Genomic DNA, 23,651 nt, shown 5'->3' on the forward strand with positions numbered 1-23,651 from the left:
ATTATTATCATTATCCTTCTAAATTTTTCCTTCATTTTTTCTTTCATTTTATTTTTATCATTTGCATTATTTAAAAGAGGTGTTGATCCACCAAAAATGTGTTCGTTAAACGTAAATAATTTGCATTAATGGACAAAAGGGTTATAATACAAGAGGTGAAAACACAAAGGTTCGAATATGGTCAGGGAGATAATCTATAAGGCAATTCAACCAAGAAGGCATGGTACCCGCAATCGAAGAATATACCACTCTGTTGCATTGTAAAGGACTCAGAATAGACCGGGATTTACACTGAGCACACCAAAAGTCAACTTTTTGAGCTGGCAAAGGTTGTAGGGGCAAGACGAGAAAAATGTTATTGACCTGAAGAGTCCCTTCAAAGATAACATGCCATTATTAACAAATCCAAGAAGCAAACAAGTGAGTTTCAGATAGTTCCTTTCAATGGAGACTTCCAAAGGCGCTTTCGTTGAGGACAGACTCAGTAGAAAGTAGAGATGCAGTCATTCAAGACTTCTTGGGGCACGTACAAAAAGTAACTCATCACTTGCACGATTTAACCAGAGAAGCCAGAGTGCTTCGACAGGGTATTCAACCGGTGATAGACGAAGACAGAAGACTAGTCAACCCATTTGAGTCTTGAAGACTTAGTCATAATATACTTTTAAAATGTTTTTTGTCTATTAAGAAATAATACTATTGTCCCCAATTAGGATTATTTATAATAACACACATTTTTGGATCAATGCCTCGAACATTACATGCATCATGCATTCATGCATATTTAGCATTATTTTCTCTCTTTTTTATTACATTCACATATCTCATAAAAAATGGGAACATTTCAATCCTAATCCTACAAAGAGCTTTACCAACGACTTTTTGACACCCACGTAGTGTCACCATATCCGGTGGAACCCATGAAGCCCCCATATGGTATGATGAGAATGCTCATTGCGAATATCATGACGGTGTCCCAGGGTACACTATTGAGAACTGTTACGTATTCAAGAGAATCATGTAAAAGATGCGTAATAAGAATTGGATCGACTTCAATAACTCGAGGGCATCCGAGTGAAAAGAAAGATCATTTCATCATTTGCAGCATACTGTTTGAATTCATTTTTTGAACTTTCTCATATTTTTGTGTATTTTGAACTTTCTTTTTATGAATATTTATATAAATTTATGCTAATTTAAAAATGGTGAGCAATGAATCAAATTTGCAGACTTGAAATTCGTTGAATATAAAATGAATTAAAAACTTTGTAAATGATCGGAGTTACAGATCTTTGATAAAGTGACATGATCAAATAATGACCCTTGGTTTTACCCCAAAAGACACACTCAAACACTATATCCTTCTTTTACAAGAATTGACATAGCCTTCTACTTTCATAAGGGAATGAACAAGAGGCTTGGTATTCAGGTAAGTATAGAAGCAAACAACATGGGGTATCTTTTGCATATGACATTACTATACTTTTTTTGAGGACGTTCAGTGATGATAATGATCTTCATAGATGGAATAGTAGAGTAGGTGAATCTAGTTTATGTTATTTACTTGGAAATTGAACTCTAAAGATGAGATTCCTTGACTTTCAAAAACACCTAGACTATAATAGGTTCTTCTTGACAATCTTAAGAAATTAAATCTGTAAAGCTGAGCTATTCCACTAAGGCAATTGGTTATAGAGGAAACTCAAAAGCCCTGGCTTTATGAATAGATTGCGTTCAAACCATGAGATTGCTCGGACACTTGGCAACTCCGTGTTTGTTCCACTCAGGCTGAAGACTTTGTGATGAGATAAACCCTTCAGTTAACCTGATAAAAGTAATTATAATATTAACCTTTCCCTCTAAAGTAATTGGTTAAACGCTCCGGCTTTATGGATTTGGCTAGCCATACAATGATAAATTAAATCAAATTTATTTAAACAAGATATTTTCGATAATGATGGACTAAGGGAGGTAAGGAACACCTGTTATAGTCAATTTCACACGAGCACTCAGTAATTTCATTTTTAGACCGATATTTTTGCACTACCTTTGTTAGAGGAACCTAAAAAGCTTGAACAAATGGAAGATTTCAGAGGACCGAAATAGAAGGTCTAGTAATTGATTATGCTAGTTGCATCATTTTGTCCGCATCCTATTAAAATGTCAAGCCAATGAAAAAGGCTTGTTGCAATGACCGAGAAAAAATGACATTTTTTTGTTGAAATCTTAGAAAATAGGAAGCCAACCAGAAACCAACTCATCAACTTGAACATTCGTCAAAGAGCTATAACTCTGAAAGAATTAAAAGTGCTATTAATTCCTTTGATATTCTTTGAACTCATGTTTTTTATTTGATTCGTTTGTAAGCATGAATTAAGGGTCAATGTTTTACAAAATTCTTACATTTTTATATCTTTTTTCTTCCCTCCTAATATAAGAGAAAGGAAAAAAACATTTTCAAACAGGACAGTCTCAAATGTGAAAAGTCTTGGAAGTTGTTGAGGCCTATTTTGCCTCTATTGAAGAAAGAACGAACAATGCCAAATTTCGAGCATTTCACATTCTTGAAAACAATCAGTCCGAGAGACCAGATAGAACTTGTGACATTTTAAACAACCTGATTAGAAAATGAGGCACGATCAATTCCGAGGACCAGATCGGCAGACAAAGTACGAGACTGCAACCAGAAGATAAAACAAGAGTTAATTCATAGTGCATGCATCTTAGACATACTTAAGAGCATCACATTCATCATTTTTTGCATACATAATTTTGCATATTTTTTCAGAGTCAATTTCAACTTCACAGTGAAGGATATTGGACTCGAAACAATGCAATTTACACAAGCTTGGATTTTAACTTCACGACGAAGGATATGCAATTTAAGGCTCAACTTCACAACGAATGGGCCACCCACGATTTCAATTTCACGATGAAGGATATCGTGCCAACAGCATATAACTTTAGATTGGATTTCAACTTCACGACAAAGGATATCCAATTCAAGGCTCAACTTCACAACGAAGGGACCATCCACTATTTCAACTTCACGGTGAAGGATATCGTGCCCATTAGCAACATTCATCTTTAAATTGGATTTCAACTTCACGATGAAGGATATCCAATTCAAGGCTTAACTTCACAACGAATGGGAGATCCACGATTTCAACTTCACGACGAAGGATATCGTGCCCACAAGCAATTTACTCAAGATTGGATTTTAACTTCACAATGAAGGATATCCAATTTTAACTTCACAACGAATGGGCCACCCACGATTTCAACTTCACGACGAAGGATATCGTGCCAGTAGCATACAACTTTATATTGGATTTCAACTTCACGACGAATGATATCCAATTCAAGGCTCAACTTCACAACGAATAGGCCATCCACGATTTCAACTTCACGATGAAGGATATCGTGCCCACCAGCAATATTCATCTTTAGATTGGATTTTAACTTCATGACGAAGGATATCCAATTCAAGGCTCAACTTCACAACGAATGGTTCATCCACAATTTCAACTTCACGACGAAGGATATCGTGCCCAATAGATCGACTTAATTTCACAGAAAATGAATCATCTACAATAGGGATTTATTCCCCAACCAAGTACATCATAACTCAAAGGCGAGAAGGGTTATCTGTCAACAAACCCTCGAGTTCGATTACATTCAGCTCAAGGGCATATAAAATTTACAGTATAGCTCAAGGCGAGAAGGGTTATCTGTCAGCAAAAAACTATCGAGTTCGATTCCATTCAGCTCAATGACATATCAACCGCATGGTAGCAGCGAGGAACTACTTTCTGGTTGAAGTTTAAATCGAGGTCTTTAAGTCAAGAGGAAGATATGGGCAATCTCTCAGCTTAGTATAACATAACTCTAGGCAATAAGGACTATCTGTCAATGAAGACTTTCGAGTTTGATTCCATTCAGCTCGAAGTATATTAACCACATTGCATCAGCAAGAAACTACTTTCCGGTCAAATTTTCATACCCAGATCTTTAAATCGAGAACAAGACCACCAAGGTTGACCAAGATTGGCAACAAAGAACCACTTTCTATTTCACCTACGATTTGGACTTCATGACGAAAGATATCATACCCAAGAGATTGAATCAACTTCACTACGAATGAGTCATCTGTGATATAACAATGAAAAATATGTTTCATTCAGGTCAAATTTTAGCTTCACAACAAAGTATATTGGGCTAGAAGACAATCCAGGAGCTACTTCCTAATACTTTTAGCTCAACTCAACTTCACAATGAGGGTTATCGTGTTCAAGAGGTCCACGATTTCAACTTCATGATGAAGGATATCATGCTTAGGATTTTACAGTTCAACTACTTCACAACAAAGGAGTCACCCACAATTTCAACTTCGCGAAGAAGGATATCGTGCCCAATGGATCGACTTAATGTCGCAACAAATACTATCAAGTCTCAAATCAAAGAGAACCGAACAAAAACTTGTTATCTTTTTTCATCTTTGCCCTATTCTTGTTAACACAAGAATGTGTAAAGAGGGGCAGCTGTAGACACCCATTTTTTATCGAGCTTAAAAAATATATTATTATTATAATAATTATTTATTATTTATTATTATTATTATTATTATTATTATATTTGTTGAAAATATTTTGTTGTTTTGATATAACTAAATTAAGTTAAATGAATTTTAAGATTTTACAAAAGATTTTCTAATTATATTCGATATAATTATTTGAATATCAAAATATTACTCCAAGTCTTTCAAAATTCATTTTAATCCTTACTAAAGTGTAAAAATATGTTTTAATCTTTTAAACAAATTTACAAAGTATTTCGAGCCTTAATCGAGTCAAAAAATATTTCTTAATAAATCTCAAACCAAAACGGGCAGATTGTCCAGAGAGAACCGATTCCCCCTGAATGGTTTGGCTCCGAAAAATAACAGAATGCTCGGAAGGAACCGATTCCCCCCCAGGGGGTACCGATTCCCCCTTGTATTACGGTCGAAATATTTGAATTTTTACACTATAGGAACCGATTCCCTATGAGGGGGTATCGATTCCCCCCCACGCTCCAAGCAGCTTTATTAATTGTTTTCACACTTAAACGGCTCTATTGACTCCACTAATCATCCCCAACATTCAGAATCAATTGAAGGAGTATTTAAACAAGCTTAGAAGCCATTGATCAATAACAAGAAACAAGAATCAAGGGAGAATCAAAGAGAAAGCATCAAACCTCAAGTTTGAGCAATTTCAAGCCAAATTTCATTCAATATTCATCCTTGCTTTCAAGAACACTTATTGTGCTCAATTATATTATTCTTGAGTGTTCTTTCTTTGTTCTAAAATTGTGCAAACATCTTTCCTTGTGAGGATTTTCTTATAAGTTTGCAAAATTTGTATTGTTTTCTTTGGGAGAGAGTGTTCTCAAGAATTTGGGGCATAATTCTTGAGGAATTTGTAAGGTTACTCTTTGTCCTCAAAATAAAGACAAATTAGTGAATTTGTGGAAAATCCATACTATGGATAGCTAAGGTAGTAGACGTAGACTTTTATTGAGAAAGTCGAACCACTCTAAATCATTGTACAAATATTTTCAATTTTCTGCAAAAGCTTCCACCGAAATTTTAATTGCCAATTCACCCCCCTCTTGGATATATTCGTCGATCGATTAAATAAACAATTGGTATCATAGCCTCACTCATTTGAAGGTTTAATCGCCTCTTGATTCGATTCGGGAAGAGTTACATCGATATTCAAGTCATCAATGGCTGACGCTTCAAACTTCGACTTCGTTCTCGATTCAGTGCCCGTCAACAAGCCTCCTTTCTTCAATGGAGTTAACTATGCCTATTGGAAGAATACAATGATGTACTTCATTCAAGAAAGTGACATGGGAGCATGGAATGTCATAGAAGATGGATGCATCAAACCTTCCACTCACCCAAGATTGTGGAGTGAATGAGAGACAAGAATGTTCCAGCTCAACTCCAATGCAATCCATATTATTTTTTGTGCTCTTGGACCAGATGAATATGGAAGAGTTTCATCTTGGACAACCACCAAAGAAATATGGGACAAATTACAAGTCACTCATGAAGGCACCGACGAGGTAAAAGAATCTAAAATTAGTCTTCTAACTCATAGCTAAGAAAATTTCAGGATGAAACCGGATGAAGACATCAAAGCTATGACAAATAGATTTTCCACGATTTTCAATGGTATCAAATCATATGGAGAGATAATTCCAAAAGAAAAGCTTGTGAGGAAGTTGGTTTACTCACTTCCAAAATCGTGGCAATCAAAGAAGACGGCAATCATCGAGGCTAAGAAGTTAAAGTACTTAACCCTTGAAGAACTAATCGGTTCACTCCTCACACATGAAATTATGCTTCAAGATGAGGTAGACCTCGATAATATTGATGAGACACCAAAGGAGAAGGAGAAGAAGAATAATGTTGGAGTTGCTCTCAAATCCATAAAAGATGAGAGTGATTCGGATGAAGATGACGATGATGAGAAAATGGCATTATTTTCCAAACGGTTCAGAAAATTAATGAGGCCCAACCAAGGAATAAAATTCAAACGAAATGAAGGCTTCAAAACTGAACCAAAAGAGAAGGACTCGATCATTTGCTACAAATGCAAAAAGTCAGGGCATGTCAAATACGATTGCCCTCAATTAAAGAAAAATGGTCAATCAAAGAAAAAGCACAAGGCTCATGTAGCTACATGGAGCGATGAAGAAGGCTCCGATGAAGAGAAACAAGAAGTAGCAAACTTGTGCTTGATGGCTATCGGGGAAAACTCTCAGCTAACCTCTAACTCATTCGATTTAGATGATTTATCTTATTATGAGTTATTAGAAGATTATAATGGGTTGGCTTCGGATTATAAGACTCTATTTTCAAAATACAAAAATGATATTTCAAAATTGAAAAATGAAAACAGTCTTATGTCTAAAACTAACAAGGAGCTTGAAAGTAAGATTAAAGAATTGCAAATCAAAATTGACGATTTTGAAAAGAAAAATAATGATTTGCGTAACTTACTTTCAAAAGTTCATGATGATCATCAAAAGAAAATTGATGATCTTAAAGCTTCTTTTGATAAAGTTGAAACAAAACGTTTTGGAAATATAGAAAGTTCAAACTCCAACTTTGTTAGGAAACTTTTTAAAAACTATAATCATAGAGGTCCCCGAAGAACCTCTAATGGAAAAATCGTTAGAAGTATATGAGTTCCTAAAGAACTCATTACTATTAAATATAAGGATATCCTACACAAATTGATACATAAGGGGACTAGGATTTTGGAAACTAATAAATATGGACCCAAAAGAATTTGGGTACCAAAAATCAAAAATTAATCTATGTTTGTAGGAAAAGGAGCATTGCTACAAGGCATGGGAAACAAACTCAAACTCATGGTACCTTGATAGTGGATGCTCAAGACACATGACCAGAGACAAGAGCCAGTTCATAAAGCTTAACGCCAAAAATGGAGGAGAAGTGACTTTCGGTGATAATTCAAAAGGTCATATTAAAGGTATAGGCACTATAGGTAATACATTTTCCATACAAATTAAGAATGTTTTATATGTGAATGGATTAAAGCATAATCTACTGAGTATTAGTCAATTGTACGATAAGGGATTCAATGTCATGTTTGAAACTAATGGTTGTAAAGTCATTGACATTGTATCTAATCTGATTATGCTTGTTGGTCATATAATAGGAAACATATATATGGTGCATTTAGATTCTATAGATATGACTAATTTATGCCTAGTTGCTAAGGATGAGCATGATAGTTGGTTATGGCATATGAGACTAGGACATGCTAGTATGAGTGTTTTGCAACGAATAATTCAAGGAGACTTATTTAGAGGGTTGCCAAAGCTAAAATTTGATAATGATAAAATATGTGATGCTTGTGCTAAAGGAAAACAAAAGTGAGTTTCTTTTAAATCCATTAATAATGTATCCACAAGTATAGTATTACAATTGATCCATTTAGGTCTTTTTGGACCATCTAGGACCACTAGTAATCCAAAACGAAAAATGTTACTCTATAACTAGTGTTAAGAGTGATCACGAAACTGAATTTAAAAATCTTGGATTTACTGAATTTTGTAATTCTAATGGTATTAGCCATAATTTTTCAGCACCTAGAACCCCTCAACAAAATGGAGTTGTCGAGAGGAAAATTTGAACTTTAGAAGAAATGGCTAGAACCTTACTTTATGAAAATAATTTGCCAAAATATTTTTGGGCGGAAGCCACAAATACCGCTTGTTATGTTATTAATCGAGTAATGATTAGGCCTTTTTTGAAGAAAACTCCATATGAACTTTTTAAAAATAAAAAGACTAACATTAGCTATTTTCATCCTTTTGGATGTAAATGTTTTGTTTTAAATAACGATAAAGACAATCTTGGCAAATTTGATCCTAAAAGTGATGAAGGAATTTTTCTGGGTTATTCCTAAAATTCTAAAGCTTATCGTGTATTTAATAAAACAACTTTAGTTGTATAAGAGTCTATAAATGTTGTTTTCGATGATAATCCCCTTCCGAGGAATGATTCTTGTGTGAATGATGATGTAGGTATTATAAATACTAATGACGTTAGACATGACATTGGAGAACCATCATCAAAGGAATAAATAAAAGATGAGGAAACTCAAGATCCTCTAGAGAATCCAACCATTTAAGAAAGGGAATTCTCTTACCCAAGTGAATACAACTATGTCAATGATGGTGAAATAATAGGTGATCCATCCAAAGGGGTAGCAACTCCATCTTCTCTTAGAAATATTTGAAATTATGTTGTATTTATCTCATTCATAGAGCCTAAGAATATTAAAGAAGCATTAAATGATGAACATTGGATTATGGTTATGCAAGAAGAGTTAAATCAATTTGAGAGAAGTAGAGTATGAACATTAGTTGAAAGGCCTAGTAATAAATCTATTGTAGGTACTAGATGGGTATTTAGAAATAAGCTTGATGAAAGTGGTAATATAGTGAGAAACAAGGCTAGAATTGTTGCTCAAGGGTATACTCAAGAAGAGGGCATAGACTATGATGAAACATACGCTCCCATAGCTAGGATGGAAGTAATTAGAATGTTATTAGTATTTGCATGTTTCAATGAGTTTAAATTATATCAAATGGATGTTAAAAGTGCATTTTTAAATGGTTTTATACAAGAAGAAGTGTATGTGGAACAACCTTCTAGTTTTGAAGAATCAAAATTTCCAAATCATGTTTTTAAATTGACAAAAACACTTTATGGTTTAAAACAAGCTCCTAGAGCTTGGTATGAAAGATTGTCAAATTTTTTAATTGAAAAAGGTTTTTCAAAAGGGAAGGTTGACACTACATTATTTTTAAAGCATAAAGGTAAAGATTTATTAGTAGTTCAAATTTATGTTGATGATATAATATTTGGTTTTACTAATGATGTTCTTTGCCAAATATTTTCTAAGCTAATGCAAAGTGAATTCGAGATGAGCATGATGGGGGAGCTCTCATTTTTCTTGGGACTCCAAATAAAGCAAAGAAAAGATGACATGTTCATCAATCAAGCTAAGTACGTCAAGGATATGCTCAAGAAGTTTGGACTGGAAAATGGGAAACCTCATGACACTCCAATGAGCTCATCAACAAAGCTTGACAAAGATGAAGGAGATAAACGTGTGGATGTTAAATTATATAGATCAATGATTAGTTGTTTGCTTTATCTAACAGCAAGAAGACCAGAAATTATGTTTAGTATTTGCTTATGTGCTAGATTTCAATCATGTCCTAAGGAATCACATTTACTAGCTGTTAAGATAATCTTTAGATACCTTAAGGACACTCCTAGTTTAGGACTTTGGTATCCTAGAGACTCTAGCTTTAGCTTGCATGCTTTCTCTGATGTGGATTATGGAGGATGCAAATTAGATAAGAAAAACACCTTCGATACTTGCCAATTCCTTGGAAATATGTTGATTTCTTGGTTTTCAAAGAAACAAAATTGTGTTGCATTATCTACCACTAAAGTGGAATACATTTCAGCCGGTAGTTGTTGTGCACAATTTAAATGGATTAAACAACAACTTTTTGATTATGGAATTGAAGTAGGTACCATTCCTATCAAGTGTGAAAATACTAGTGCTATTTGTCTCACTAAAAATCTCATCCAACACTCTAGAACTAAACATATTGAAATTAGACATCACTTCATTAGAGACTATATCGCTAAGGAAGATGTAGTTCTAGAATTTGTTGATACTTTGCACCAATTAGCGGATATCTTTACAAAACCTTTAGACAAAGAAAGATTTTGGACACTTAGGAGAGAATTAGGTTTAAATGACCTATCTTCACTTAGTGTTTAAATTAATTTTAGTACTTTTAAGAATAAATGAAAAATGCTTATAATAATAATAATTTTGATTGCATTTTTTCTATTAGTTAAGGGGAGTTTATGATTCTTAGTGAAAATTAATTTTATGTTCAAATGTAGTTTAAGGATAAAATTGATTGATTGAACATGATTAATTTTTAATATATGAGTTGCCAATACCACTAGAGCAAATTAATTTAGCATTTTGAGTGTTTAAAATACAGATTTTTGAATTTTAGTGCAGGAGGAATCGATACCCCCACGGGGTCTGGATATTATATGCCCAAAATAACACTCTTTCTCTCAAAACCATTTCTCCTCTCTCACGTTGTACGCCCCTCTCTATTTCTCTACTCTCAAATTTTTTTCCAAAATCATCAAAAACAAATCGAAATTTCATCATATTTCATTTCCTATACCTGCTAGTATCATTAAAATCATGCAAACAACATCAAAATCTACTCAATCTTCAATTTTTCAAGGTAATTTTTCTAAACTCACTATTTTATTGATTTTGAACACATGACTAGTTTTAATTAGTTCTATGGTGAAATAGTGATCGGGCATTACATATATTTTGGTTTAGAATAAGAATATACAACTAATTTCATAAAAAACACAAGATTTTTTAGAATTTTGAGATTTTTGGAATTCTTAAAAAAAAGTTGATGATTGTTTTGTTTTTTTTATTTAATTATGTTGCTTTTATGAAAACAACTTATACATATATTGATTTTCAAACCTTGTTTTTCAAACTCGTTTTTTTTTTTCAAATTGCCCATTAGAATTGTTTTAGAGAACCTTGAAATATTGCGGACTCAATTGAGTTTTAGGATTGATTATATTGCATACATGTGTTTGAAATTGCAGGTTACTCTTTCTATTCCGATTTTCTTAAGTCATGTCTCACAAACGTTCTAGGCCATCCTCTATCGATCAAACCAACCACCAAACTCACCTCCAAATCCTCCTCCTATCCAACAATTTCCTAATCCTAATCCCGGTGATCCAAATATGACCATTCTTAATTCGTGCTTCAATGAACCAAGTCGTAGACAAAATCTCCTCTTTAGGTACTCTCAATATTTTAAATCCTACAAAATTTGAGAAGAAAGAATCCCATCTCTTCAAGCTATGTTAGACATAAATTTTTGATATCTTCCTACCCTACAAGAGTGGAAATTTGATAAACTCTTTGAACTTGAACCAATAGTTTATCATCAACTCGTTCGAATCTTCTGTTCTAATGTCATTTGCGTTCAAAACCAGGCTAAAACTACAACCATAGGAATTCGATCCTATCTTCTAGGAAAATTCTTTTATATTGACCCGGGATACATAACCAACACATTAGGAATAGATGATGAAGGCTTAGAAAATGAAAAACAAACTGTAGGTTCTATTTATAAAAGAAGGGATAGTGCGAGTGTATTAAATCTCCATGATCGTTTCCTTCATCTAATGATCTCTTGGTGGTTTCGACCATCCGGAGGCAGATACTCCACTCTTTGAGTTTTGGATCTTTGGTGGGTACATTGTGTTCAAAATAATCTTAAAATAAACCTACCTCATATTATATTTGCCGAAATTGTTGAAACCGTAAACCTAGTTTCTAATAAGAAACTCTGTTCATATCTAGTTTACGGTTGTATTCTGAGTAATCTGTTCTCTAAAGCCGAGCTTAGGGTTGGCCTTGATGCCGCTTTTCTACTAAAAAATCAAATCAATCTCTTTTCATTAACAAAATCGGGATGGAAGATAAATGAAGAAACTGGTCTATGGGTTCATACCGGTGAGCAACCTTCGGAAGCTGACGCAACCGACGATAAGCCAGAGCAACATGAGGATCAATCACAACAAGGAGATCATATGCCTCCATATTTTCAATCTTTTATGGAGACATTCGATTTCCGATATGCATCCATGAAATCACGACTTACTTCCATAGAATCCAATTTATCCACTATAAGAGCTCAACAATTGGAAATTGTCTGGGAGATGCGCGCAAACAATGCAACAATGAATGAACGTATTAATTCGCTCGCACATGATATGGCTGCAATGCGAGCTCATTTTCCTCCTCCCAATCCTCCTACGGATGCTTGATTCTTGTCGTGCTTTAGTTCTCTTAGATGGGACTTAGAACTTTTTGTTTTAACATTTTGAATGTTTTGGATGTTTGAATTTGATATGAATGTTGGATTTTTATGTTTTGGATGATTTGAACTTATCTATATATGTGGATTTGCTTAAATTTTTCTCTTGTGCATCATTTACATCATGTTAGATATATGACCAATTTTACCATTTCACATTCGTTTATGAATATTGATTATGAAACTAATGGCTGATATCTCTTTTGATTGTGATCTTAGCAGCGTAAAGCTTTAATTTTTTTAATTCAATTGGCTAAAGTTTTCAAAACCTTGTTTAAAAATGTTTTAGAGTCCTTTTGATTTAACAAAAAGGGGGAGAAGTGTTAAAGTAAGGGGGGGTAATTTCAAAACTTGATTTCAAAATTTATTATCAATCTTAAAATTACTAAAATGTTTTGTTATATCAAAAAGGGGGAGATTTTTGAAAACATTTTGATGTTTCAAAATAACAAATTAAGTTAAATGAATTTTAAGATTTTACAAAAGATTTTCTAAGTATATTCGATATAATTATTCGATTATCAAAATATTACTCCAAGTCTTTCAAAGTTCATTTTATTCCTTACTAAAGTGTAAAAATATGTTTTAATCTTTTAAACAAATTTACATAGTATTTTGAGCCTTAATCAAGTCAAAAAGCATTTCTTAATAAATCTCAAACCAAAATGGGAAGATTGCCCAGAGGGAACCGATCCCCCCTGAATGGTTTGGCTCCGAGAAATAATAGATTACTCGAAGGGAACTGATTCCCCCCCAGGGGGTACTGATTCCCCCTTGTATAACGGTCAAAATATTTGAATTTTTACAATGCAGGAACTGATTCCCTATGAGGGGTATCGATTCCCCCACGCTCCAAGCAGTTTTATTAATTGTTTTCACACTTAAATGGCTCTATTGACTCCACTAAACATCCCCAACGTTTAGAATCAATTGAATGAGTATTTAAACAAGCTTAGAAGCCATTGATCAATAACAAGAAACAAGAATCAAGAGAGAATCAAAGAGAAAGCATCAAACCTTAAGTTTGAGCAATTTCAAGCCAAATTTCATTCAATATTCATCATTGCTTTCAAGAACACTTATTGTGCTCAATTATATTATTCTTGAGAGTTCTTTCTTTGTTCTATAATTGTGCAAAAATCTTTCCTTGTGAGGATTTTCTTGTAAGTTTGCAAAATTTGTATTGTTCTCATTGGGAGATAGTGTTCTTAAGAATTTGGGGTATAATTCTTGAGGGATTTGTAAGGTTACTCTTTGTCCTCAAAAGAAAGACAAATTAGTGAATTTATGGAAAATCCTTAGTGTGGATAGCTAAGGTAGTGGACGTAGACTTTTGTTGAGAAAGTCGAACCACTCTAAATCGCTGTGCAAATATTTTCAATTTTCTGCAAGAGCTTCCGCTGAAATTTTAATTTCCAATTCACCCCCCTCTTAGCTATATTCATCGATCGATTAACTCAAAAATATTATTATTATTATTACAATTAATTTTATTTTATTTTTTCTTCAGGCTCCATGTTCAACCTCCACACTCAACAAAACGTGGGACACTTGCTTCATAATCTGGGGAACCTCCAGCACCTATAAATAGGGGAACGATGTAACAACTAAAGTGGGGGCTTTCACTTTACCTGAAAACACAAAGCTGTCCATCAACAAGACCGTAAAGAGGATTCGTGTTCGAGGTGGAAACGTGAAGTGGCGTGCACTGAGGCTTAAAACATGAAACTACTAATGGATAAGGGAGGTCGCGACTTGGAAGACCAAGATTTTGGATGTGGTGTACAAAGCATCTAATAATGAGCTTGTTTGTACTCAAAATTTTGTGAAGAGTGCCATTGTTCAGGTTGATGTTGCTCCATTCAAGCAGTGGTATCTCCAGCACTATGGTGTTAACATTGGTCGCAAGAAGAAAGCAGCTGCTAGAGGAACCAAAAAAGAGGGAGAAAAAGGTGAAACTACTATAAAAGATGTGAAGAAGAGCAACCATGTCTTGAGGAAGCTAGAGAAGCGTCAACAGAATCGCAAGCTTGACTCTCATATTGAGGACCAATTCAGTAGTGGTCGTTTACTGGCTTGCATTTCTTCACGACCTGGCCAATGTGGTCGTGCTGACGGGTATATCTTGGACGGAAAGTGTAACATATTCTATATCAGGTTAGTGACTAAATTGTAAAGTTATAGAATCTGGTGATTAAAGTAGAATAATTGATTAGTTCAAGGACTTATATGAAAATGTTGTGTATGATCAATTTTCAAAGAATGGGGAATGGAAGGACAATATGGTCATTTTTTTAGTAAATAATTAAATTGGTTAGATATATATGGAGGCCACGTGTATGAGAGGAAGTAAATATCCAAGCTTCCAGACAACTCTTCTCATCCTTTCTTCTTTGTGCATATGAGCCAAGGTAAAGGTAAGAATTCTTATTAGTTGTTTATTAGTTGAGATTTAAGTTTGGTTTTGATCATTAAATACTAATTAAGCTTAAGGAAAGTATAATTTGCTTTAAAACAACAAGATGAAGGGTGTAGAAAGAATTAAAGGTTAAGAGTTCTTGAATGAAATTTTGAAATAAAGTTCATAATGATAATTGGAAGTTGAATTTGACCTGTCACCAACTTGATTGAGGGATATGAAGAGTTAGAATTAGATTTAGAACACGTTGGAATTTGAGTGAGATTCTTGAATTTTATATGGAGGATTGGATTTTTAAGTTTTAGAGGTATTGAAAGGATAATAATTAGTTTAAGTAGGTGTATACAAGTTAGAGACATAAAAGGAGGTGAAATAGGAAGTACTGAGAGGATTATGAAGGGATTTTCGTGCTCAAAATCACACTTCTGGGTTATGTGCATCGATACATCTTCAATGTGTATCGGTGTACTCTCAAATAAATGAATATTGAAATTATATGAGAATACATTCAGGTATGGGAAATAATGAAAATGATCATGTGTACTCATATGAAGTGAATTATGTGTTTATGTGAAAAGTGATAAAAAGATATGAAAATGAGAATTTTATTATAATTAAGCCCATGTTACTTAATGTGAGAGTTGTAGGTATAATTGGCATGCCAAGAGTCGAGGGATTATCAGTGGTCCTTCGGGACATAGTAGTCCTTCGGGACAAATATTCAGTGCCCCTAGTGGGATTTTATTCGAGCTGTGGTGACAGTATTGTTCACAACCTCAATGTACTCACGTACCTTCTGTTCTCGATAACGTACATGGGCGTTCCAAAGATAAATTAAAGTGAAACTAGCATAAGAATACAAGTTTTATAGATGTGCATATTATCATCATATATGTGATAGTGTAATAGATACATGCAAGTTGAAATGTCATGACCAATGGTAAGAATGCATGTTCATGAATTCATTGTTATATATATATATATATATATATATATATATTTATGATATGCCTCACTAAGTCTGTGACTTAGCGTGTAAGTGATTTACACGTAGGTACCAATAATCGGGAAGAATAGAAATAGGAGTGGCAGGAGCAACACTGATAGAAGATCAGATCAGAAGTAACTGATAAAGTATGTATTTTGTTGTGTATAGTGTGTTGGCATGTAAGAAAAGTGTCAGTTATGAAAGCTCTGACTGATTTTGGTTATTTTGGCCAATTTATGTAAATAAATTACCTTTATTTTATTGAAAGTTTTAAATTTTACTTGAATTTTGTCAAGAGTTAAAGTTTGAAAGGTTAATGTGACACCTCAGACTCATATTCGGGTCAGGTACGGGTTGGGGTGTTACATTTAATGGTATCAGAGCTACGGTTTAGTCGATTCTCAACATAAACAGGAGTCTAGAGTGTCCTATAAAGTATACATGCCAACAAAATAGTGAACTTCTGATCTGATATAATAGTAAATATGTTGTTTTTCTAATAGAACGATATGGTTATTTTTTATATAGATGTCCGGACATGGTAGTTCTAGAAGTGAAGCGGGAGATGATAGGCCCGCTGAAAGTAGCAATTCACCTGCCCTGGCCAGGCAAGATGAAGAGCAGGCACCTTCTGGAGTGCCTGTAGTTGATCAAGATGTATTCTTTAAGACTTTGGACACGGTATTGACTTATTTCCAACCTTCTGTTACTTCAACTCCAAGAATGAATGTTGCAAAGGAGTTGAAGAGTTTAGGAGCATCAGAGTTTAGAGGTGAAGCCAAAGAAAGTCTTGTTGCTGCGGACCTTTGTCTTAATGATGTGAAAATTTTGTTGTAGGGATTTCATTGCTCCAATTCAGAGAAGTTAGATGGGGTGGTTGCCTTGCTGAGAGGGCAAGCAAGGATTTGGTGGACAAATGTTACACTGAGAATGTCTGGTGATCAAGTAACTTGGTCTTTGTTTTTAGAGGAATTCAAGCATAAATACTGTTGAACTATGTTTTGATATAACAATTTAAGGCAAAATGGTTTTTGGACTTGAATTGAATTTACAAAATGTTTTTGGACTTAATTGAATTTATTCAAAGTTTTAAAAGGTTTCAAAAATAATACGAAGTCCATTAAATTCAGATTTGGGCCAAAATGCTAAAGGGTGTCAAAGTGCATCCATGCACCCCCTGTAGTGCATCCATGCATCCCTGCAGTGCATCTATGCACCTGCACTAGTGCATCGATGCATCATATAGTGCATCCATGCACTCAAACACCGAATGCAATTAGTGCATCGATGCATCCTTCTGTGCATCGATGCATCAAGGTTGTGCATCCATGCATCATGTTGTGCATCCATGCACGAAGGCTGCAACGGGTAGTAACGGCTAGTTTATTTGAATTTAATGAAGGGGTATCGATGCACCTTGATAGTGCACCGATGCACCATGTTATGGGCATCCTTTTTCAGTAGAAAAATCATCCCCAAATGGCTCCAAAATATCCCCAACGGCTATATACAACATCAAACACATTCCAAGCTATAAATACAAGCTAAGGACACTTGAAGAAGAAAGAGAACAACTATTCAAGAAATCAAACGCAAGAGAAGAGTTTTTCATTCTTATTTCATTTTTATCTTGTAAATATTTTGTTCTTGTGAGCTCAATCTTGTAATCACCAATTGATATCTTTTTCATTAAACAATTTATAAGGAGGAGTTTTGCCAAAAACAATTTTTCAAATGTTTTGTTATATCAAAAAGGGAGAGATTGTTGAACTATGTTTTGATATAACAATTTAAGGCAAAATGGTTTTTGGACTTGAATTGAATTTACAAAATGTTTTTGGACTTAATTGAATTTATTCAAAGTTTTAAAAGGTTCAAAAAAATTCAAAGTCCATTAAATTCGAATTTGAGCCAAAATGCTAAAGGGTGTCAAAGTGCATCCATGCACCCCTGCAGTGCATCCATGCACATGCACATGCACTAGTGCATCGATGCATCATGCAGTGCATCCATGCACTCAAACACCAAATGCAATTAGTGCATCGATGCATCCTTCTGTGTATCGATGCATCAAGGCTGTGCATCGATGCATCCTGCTGTGCATCCATGCACGAAGGCTGCAACGACTAGTAACGGCTAGTTTATTTGAATTTAATAAAGGGGTATCGATGAACCTTGATAATGCACATATGCACCATGTTATGGTTAACCTTTTTGAGTAGAAAAATCATCCCCAAATGGCTCCAAAACATCCCCAACAGCTATATACAACATCAAACACATTTTAAGCTATAAATACAAGCTAATGACACTTGAAGAAAAAAGAGAACAACTATCCAAGCAATCAAACACAAGAGAAGAGTTTTTCATTCTTATTTCATATTTCTCTTGTAAATATTTTGTTCTTATGAGCTCAATCTTGTAAACACCTACCTTAGAGAGGTTTTCTTGTTTACTTATTTTATTCCTTTTGTAAAGGGGAAAGATTCTAGCTTATCCCGTGTAAAGCTAGGGAAAGGTTCTAGTTTAGCCCGGAAAAACTAGAGAGTTGTAAGGTTATCTCTTTGTCCATAAAAGAAAGAACAAATTACTGAATTTGTTGGAAAATCCTTGGTGAGTAGCTAAGGTAGTGGACGTAGACGTTGGTTTAGAAAGTCGAACCACTCTAAATTGCTATGCAATTTTCTATCTTTCAATCTCCTTACTCCCTAAACTTAAAAACCGTTCCGACCCCTCTTTACAAACCGTTCCGGTTGTCGATTCGAGCTTCCGAAAATCCCAACAATTGGCATTAGAGCCTAAATCTTTAGAAGGTTTAACCACCTTGAGATGATCCTAGAAGAAGCTCTACCAATTTTCGACACAACCGAGAAGATGGCTTCCACCTCCGGCTCGTTCCACATGTAAGACTCCCTACCAACCGACAAACCTCCATACTTCAATGGAGTCAACTATCATCATTGAAAGAAATTAATGAAGGTATTCATATAATTCAATGATCTTGATGCATGAGAGATAATCGAGAACGACTACTCTTCTCCAAAGAAGAATGAGAAGAAGATGAGTGACAAAGAACGGAAGAAAGGTCAGCTTAATGCCAAGGCCATGTACATGTTGTTTTGTGCATTTGGTCCTGAAATCTATGAAGGGGTTTCTTCATGTTCAAGTGCCAAGGAGCTTTGGAATAAGCTTGAGGAAATCCATGGAAACAAGAAAGAAGAACCAATAAAGGTGGTGTCTCTAATGGCTCATGAAGAGCCCGAGGTATCTTCTAACTCAAATGAATTTAATTCATATACGTTTGATGAGTTACAAGATGCTTTTAATAGGTTATATTCGGAGTTTGAGACCATGAACTCCAAATATAAGAAAATGATTTCAAAATTTAAAATCGAAAACGATTTTCTTTTAAAAACAAAAAATAGATTTTGAAAGCCAAAATGAAACTTTGAAAAAAGATTTAGAGCTTTCAAAAATAAAAATTGAAAGTTTTGAAAAAGAAAATTTTGATTTAAAAGTTAAGCTTGAATGCTTAACAAAAGAAAAAGAAATCATTTTAAATAATTCATTTAGTTCAATAATGACAATATGCTCACATTGTCATTATCATGGTCACAAGGAACATACTTGTCCTTTGAAGAAAGGAAAATGTTTTAAAATTAGACAAGTATGGATTCCGAAAGGAATAAGAGGCATTGAAACTAACGTTGAAGGATCTAAAGCAATTTGGATACCAAAATCGAAATAAATGTCTCTTGTAGGTGTGTGAGAGCAATGGTGATGAAAATGATGATATTCAAGATGCTCTAGCCACACATGAAGAAAGAATGGGTAACCTCTAAGCTTAATGATTTAATTTTGGTTATTTGGTTGCTCATTTGATTTTAAACATGCATGAGTTGTGATATTAAATGATTATGTTTTGTTTTAATCTCATGTATGTTGAAAACAATTGGTATGATGAATAATTTTAAAGTTTAATAATTTTTCAAAAAAAATTGTTCATCATAATAAAATTTTGGTCAAAAATTGGTTTTAATGCAAATGATATCTCTCTAATAATTGATATCAATTTTTTTAAAAAAAACTTTGATTTTACAAATTTTAAATTTTTGACCTAAATTTGAATGTTTATGCATGTGGTTTAAATGAAAATGATATCTCTCTAACAATTGATATCAAAATTTTCAAAATGCATAACATTTTTGGAAAACTTTATGCATATGCACTTAATTTTAACAAATGGTATTGATATCAAATTTCAACAATTGGTATTGCATAAAGTATTTTAGTCTTGGATATATTGAATTCATGTGTTACTAACATATTTGCTATTCTTTGTAGAAATTCAATTTCTTTTTTAAGTGTTAAGTTCTTAAAGCTAAATTTTGATTGGAATGCATTTATTGAGGGAGATCTATGATTTTTCAAATGATTTTTAAATGTCAAATATATCACTTACTCTCCAAAGTTATTTTGAACTTCAAAGATCGAATTATTTTTTATATAACAAAAAGGGGGAGAAGTTTGGTTTGAAAAATTATATTTCTAAATGAAAAATGGGGAGCTTAACATTTTCATATATTTTCCAACAATTGTTAACAATTGATATCTTTTTCATTAAACAATTTATTAAGGGGGAGTTTTTCCAAAAACAATTTTTCAAATGTTTTGTTATATCAAAAAAGGGGAGATTGTTGAACTATGTTTTGATATAACAATTTAAGGCAAAATGGTTTTTGGACTTGAATTGAATTTACAAAATGTTTTTGGACTTAATTGAATTTATTCAAAGTCTTAAAAGGTTTCAAAAATAATTCAAAGTCCATTAAATTCGGATTTGAGCCAAAATGCTAAAGGGTGTTAAAGTGCATCCATGCATCCCTGCAGTGCATCCATGCACCTGCACTAGTGCATCGATGCATCATGCAGTGCATCCATGCACTCAAACACCGAATGCAATTAGTGCATCGATGCATCCTTCTGTGCATCGATGCATCCTTCTGTGCATCGATGCATCAAGGCTGTGCATCGATGCATCCTGTTGTGCATCCATGCACGAAGGCTGCAACGGCTAGTTTATTTGAATTTAATGAAGGGGTATCGATGCACCTTGATAGTGCACCGATGCGCCATGTTATGGGTAGCCTTTTTGAGTAGAAAAATCATCCCTAAACGGCTCCAAAACATCCCCAACGGCTATATACAACATCAAACACATTCCAAGCTATAAATACAAGATAAGGACACTTGAAGAAGAAAAAGAACAACTATTCAAGCAATCAAACACAAGAGAAGAGTTTTCCATTCTTATTTTATCTTTCTCTTGTAAATATTTTGTTCTTGTGAGCTCAATCTTGTAAACACCTACCTTAGAGAGGTTTTCTTGTTTACTTATTTTATCCTTTTGTAAAGGGGAAAGGTTCTAGCTTATCCCGTGTAAAATCTAGGGAAAAGATCTAGTTTAGCTCAAAAAAACTAGGGAGTTGTAAGGTTATCTCTTTGTCCTCAAAAGAAAGAACAAATTACTGAATTTGTTGGAAAATTCTTTGTGAGAAGCTAAGGTAGTGGACGTAGACTTTGGTTTAGAAAGTTGAACCACTCTAAATCGCTGTGCAATTTTCTATCTTTCAATCTCCTTACTCCCTAAACTCAAAAACCGTTCCGACCCCTCTTTGTAAACCGTTCCGATTATCGATTTGAGCTTTCGAAAATCCCAACAAATACATAGGAGATTAGTTCATCCGACAGATGAATATGAGTATGAATTCAACAAGTTGAGCCATTTCGCTGCCGAGCTTATTCCTATAGAGAAGGATGGTTGTGAATGGTTTGTAGAAGGTCTGCGTCCAAGATTGAAAGAAATATTGATTGTGTTGAATTTATCTTCATTTCAAGAAGTGGTGAATCATGTTAAAGCTCTGGAAAGAGATCAAAATGAGAGGTTTGGAGATTCTCGAGCTCAGACTTCGAAAAGATCAGGTGCATCATCGAGTGTTGCACCCTCAAAAAGGGGGCAGAGATGTGAGTTCTTGACCCCAAGTGAGATCAGAGTCAGTTGTACCTTCTGCGAGGGGATCAAATTAGATAAGGGGTCGACAGACACAGTCAGTGGGATCAGGAGCTGGGAGATCTAACCCAAGTCAAGTCAGACAATGTCCATATTACGAAAAGAATCACTCGGGGATATGTAGGATGATTTCTGAAGCCTGCTTTAAATGTGGGGTCACCGGGCATTTTGTTCAGGATTGTCCCATGTTAGCTAGTGAATCTGCTCAGCCAGAGAGGTCTGCCTTGGCTACCCATAGGGGAAGATGTGGAGGCAGAGGAAGAAGTCAGTCAGAGTCCTTAGCTCCACAAGAGATACGTTCTACAGCTCATGTGTATAATCTCAAGACTAACGAGGATCGAGATGACCATGAGATAATCGCAGGTATTTTTTGTTGTATGATAAGAATGTGTTTGTACTGATCGATTAAGGGTCTACTTATTCTTATATTTGTAGTAAGTTAGTAAAAGAATTGAATATTCTGTTAGAAACTATTAGCAGTGAGGTGGTAGTGACTAATCCGTTAGGGCACACTGGTATAGTCAATATGATGTGTCGAGGGTGTCCCATACGGATTCAGGGAATTGAATTCCCTGCTAATCTAATGGTATTACCTTTTGACGAATTTAAGGTGATACTGGAAATGGATTGGTTATATCGTTATTACGCTAATGTTGATTGTAGACTGAAAAGAGTAACGTTGAGAAGTTCAGAATGTATAGAAGTTATTGTATTTAGTGAATGATGAAACTCATTGGCTAATGTAATATCAGTGATGTCGGCAAAGAAGTTATTGCTACAGGGATGTCAAGGGTTTATTACTAATGTGTTGGATGTTAGAGCTAAAGAGAAGGGGATTGAAGAAATTCCTATAGTTAGAGAGTTTCCCGACGTTTTTTCTTGCAGAATTAATGGGTTTGCCTCCAGACAGAGAGGTAGAATTTCAGATTGAGGTAATGTCAGGAACTGCACCTATCGCCATGGCACCATACAAAATGGCCCCAAAAGAGTTACAATAATTAAAGATCCAATTACAAGCATTATTGGACAAAGGGTTTATCAGACCGAGTGTCTCACCATGAGGAGCTCCAGTTTTGTTCGTCAAAAAGAAAAATGAATCCATGTGTTTTTGTATTGATTATAGACAACTTAATAAAGTGACAATCAAGAAAAAGTATCCCCTCCCCCGAATTGACGATTTATCTGATCAGTTAAAGGGAGCTTTAGTGTTTTCGAAGATTGATTTACGTTCTGGTTACCATCAATTGAAGATTCAAGAAAAAGATATTTCAAAGACGGCATTCAGAACGAGATATGGGCATTATGAGTTTATTGTTATGTCATTTAGAGTTACGAATGCACCGACTGCTGTTATGGATCTCATGAATAGAATATTCCAACCCTATTTGGATTGATTCGTAGTGGTGTTCATCGATGATATTTTAGTGTATTTAATGTCAGAAGAAGAGCATAGTTCATATTTAAAGATTGTTCTACAGATTTTGAGAGAAAATATGCTTTATGATAAACTCTCCAAATGTGAATTCTGGTTAAAGGAAGTGACGTTCCTTGGACATGTGATTTCTGTAGAAGGAATTCAAGTGGATCCCCAAAAGATTAAAGCCATTTTAGAGTGGGAA

General features: G+C 34.4%; 1 pseudogene; it reads left to right on the forward strand.

The window, feature by feature from the left end:
- Positions 1-1,405: 1,405 nt before the first annotated feature.
- On the forward strand, positions 1,406-23,030 carry LOC120116836 (annotated as a pseudogene).
- Positions 23,031-23,651: the final 621 nt, after the last annotated feature.

Source organism: Hibiscus syriacus, unplaced genomic scaffold (genome assembly GCF_006381635.1).
Source record: "Hibiscus syriacus cultivar Baekdansim isolate YM2019G1 unplaced genomic scaffold, ASM638163v2 tig00000916_pilon, whole genome shotgun sequence".
Taxonomy (NCBI): Eukaryota; Viridiplantae; Streptophyta; class Magnoliopsida; order Malvales; family Malvaceae; genus Hibiscus; species Hibiscus syriacus.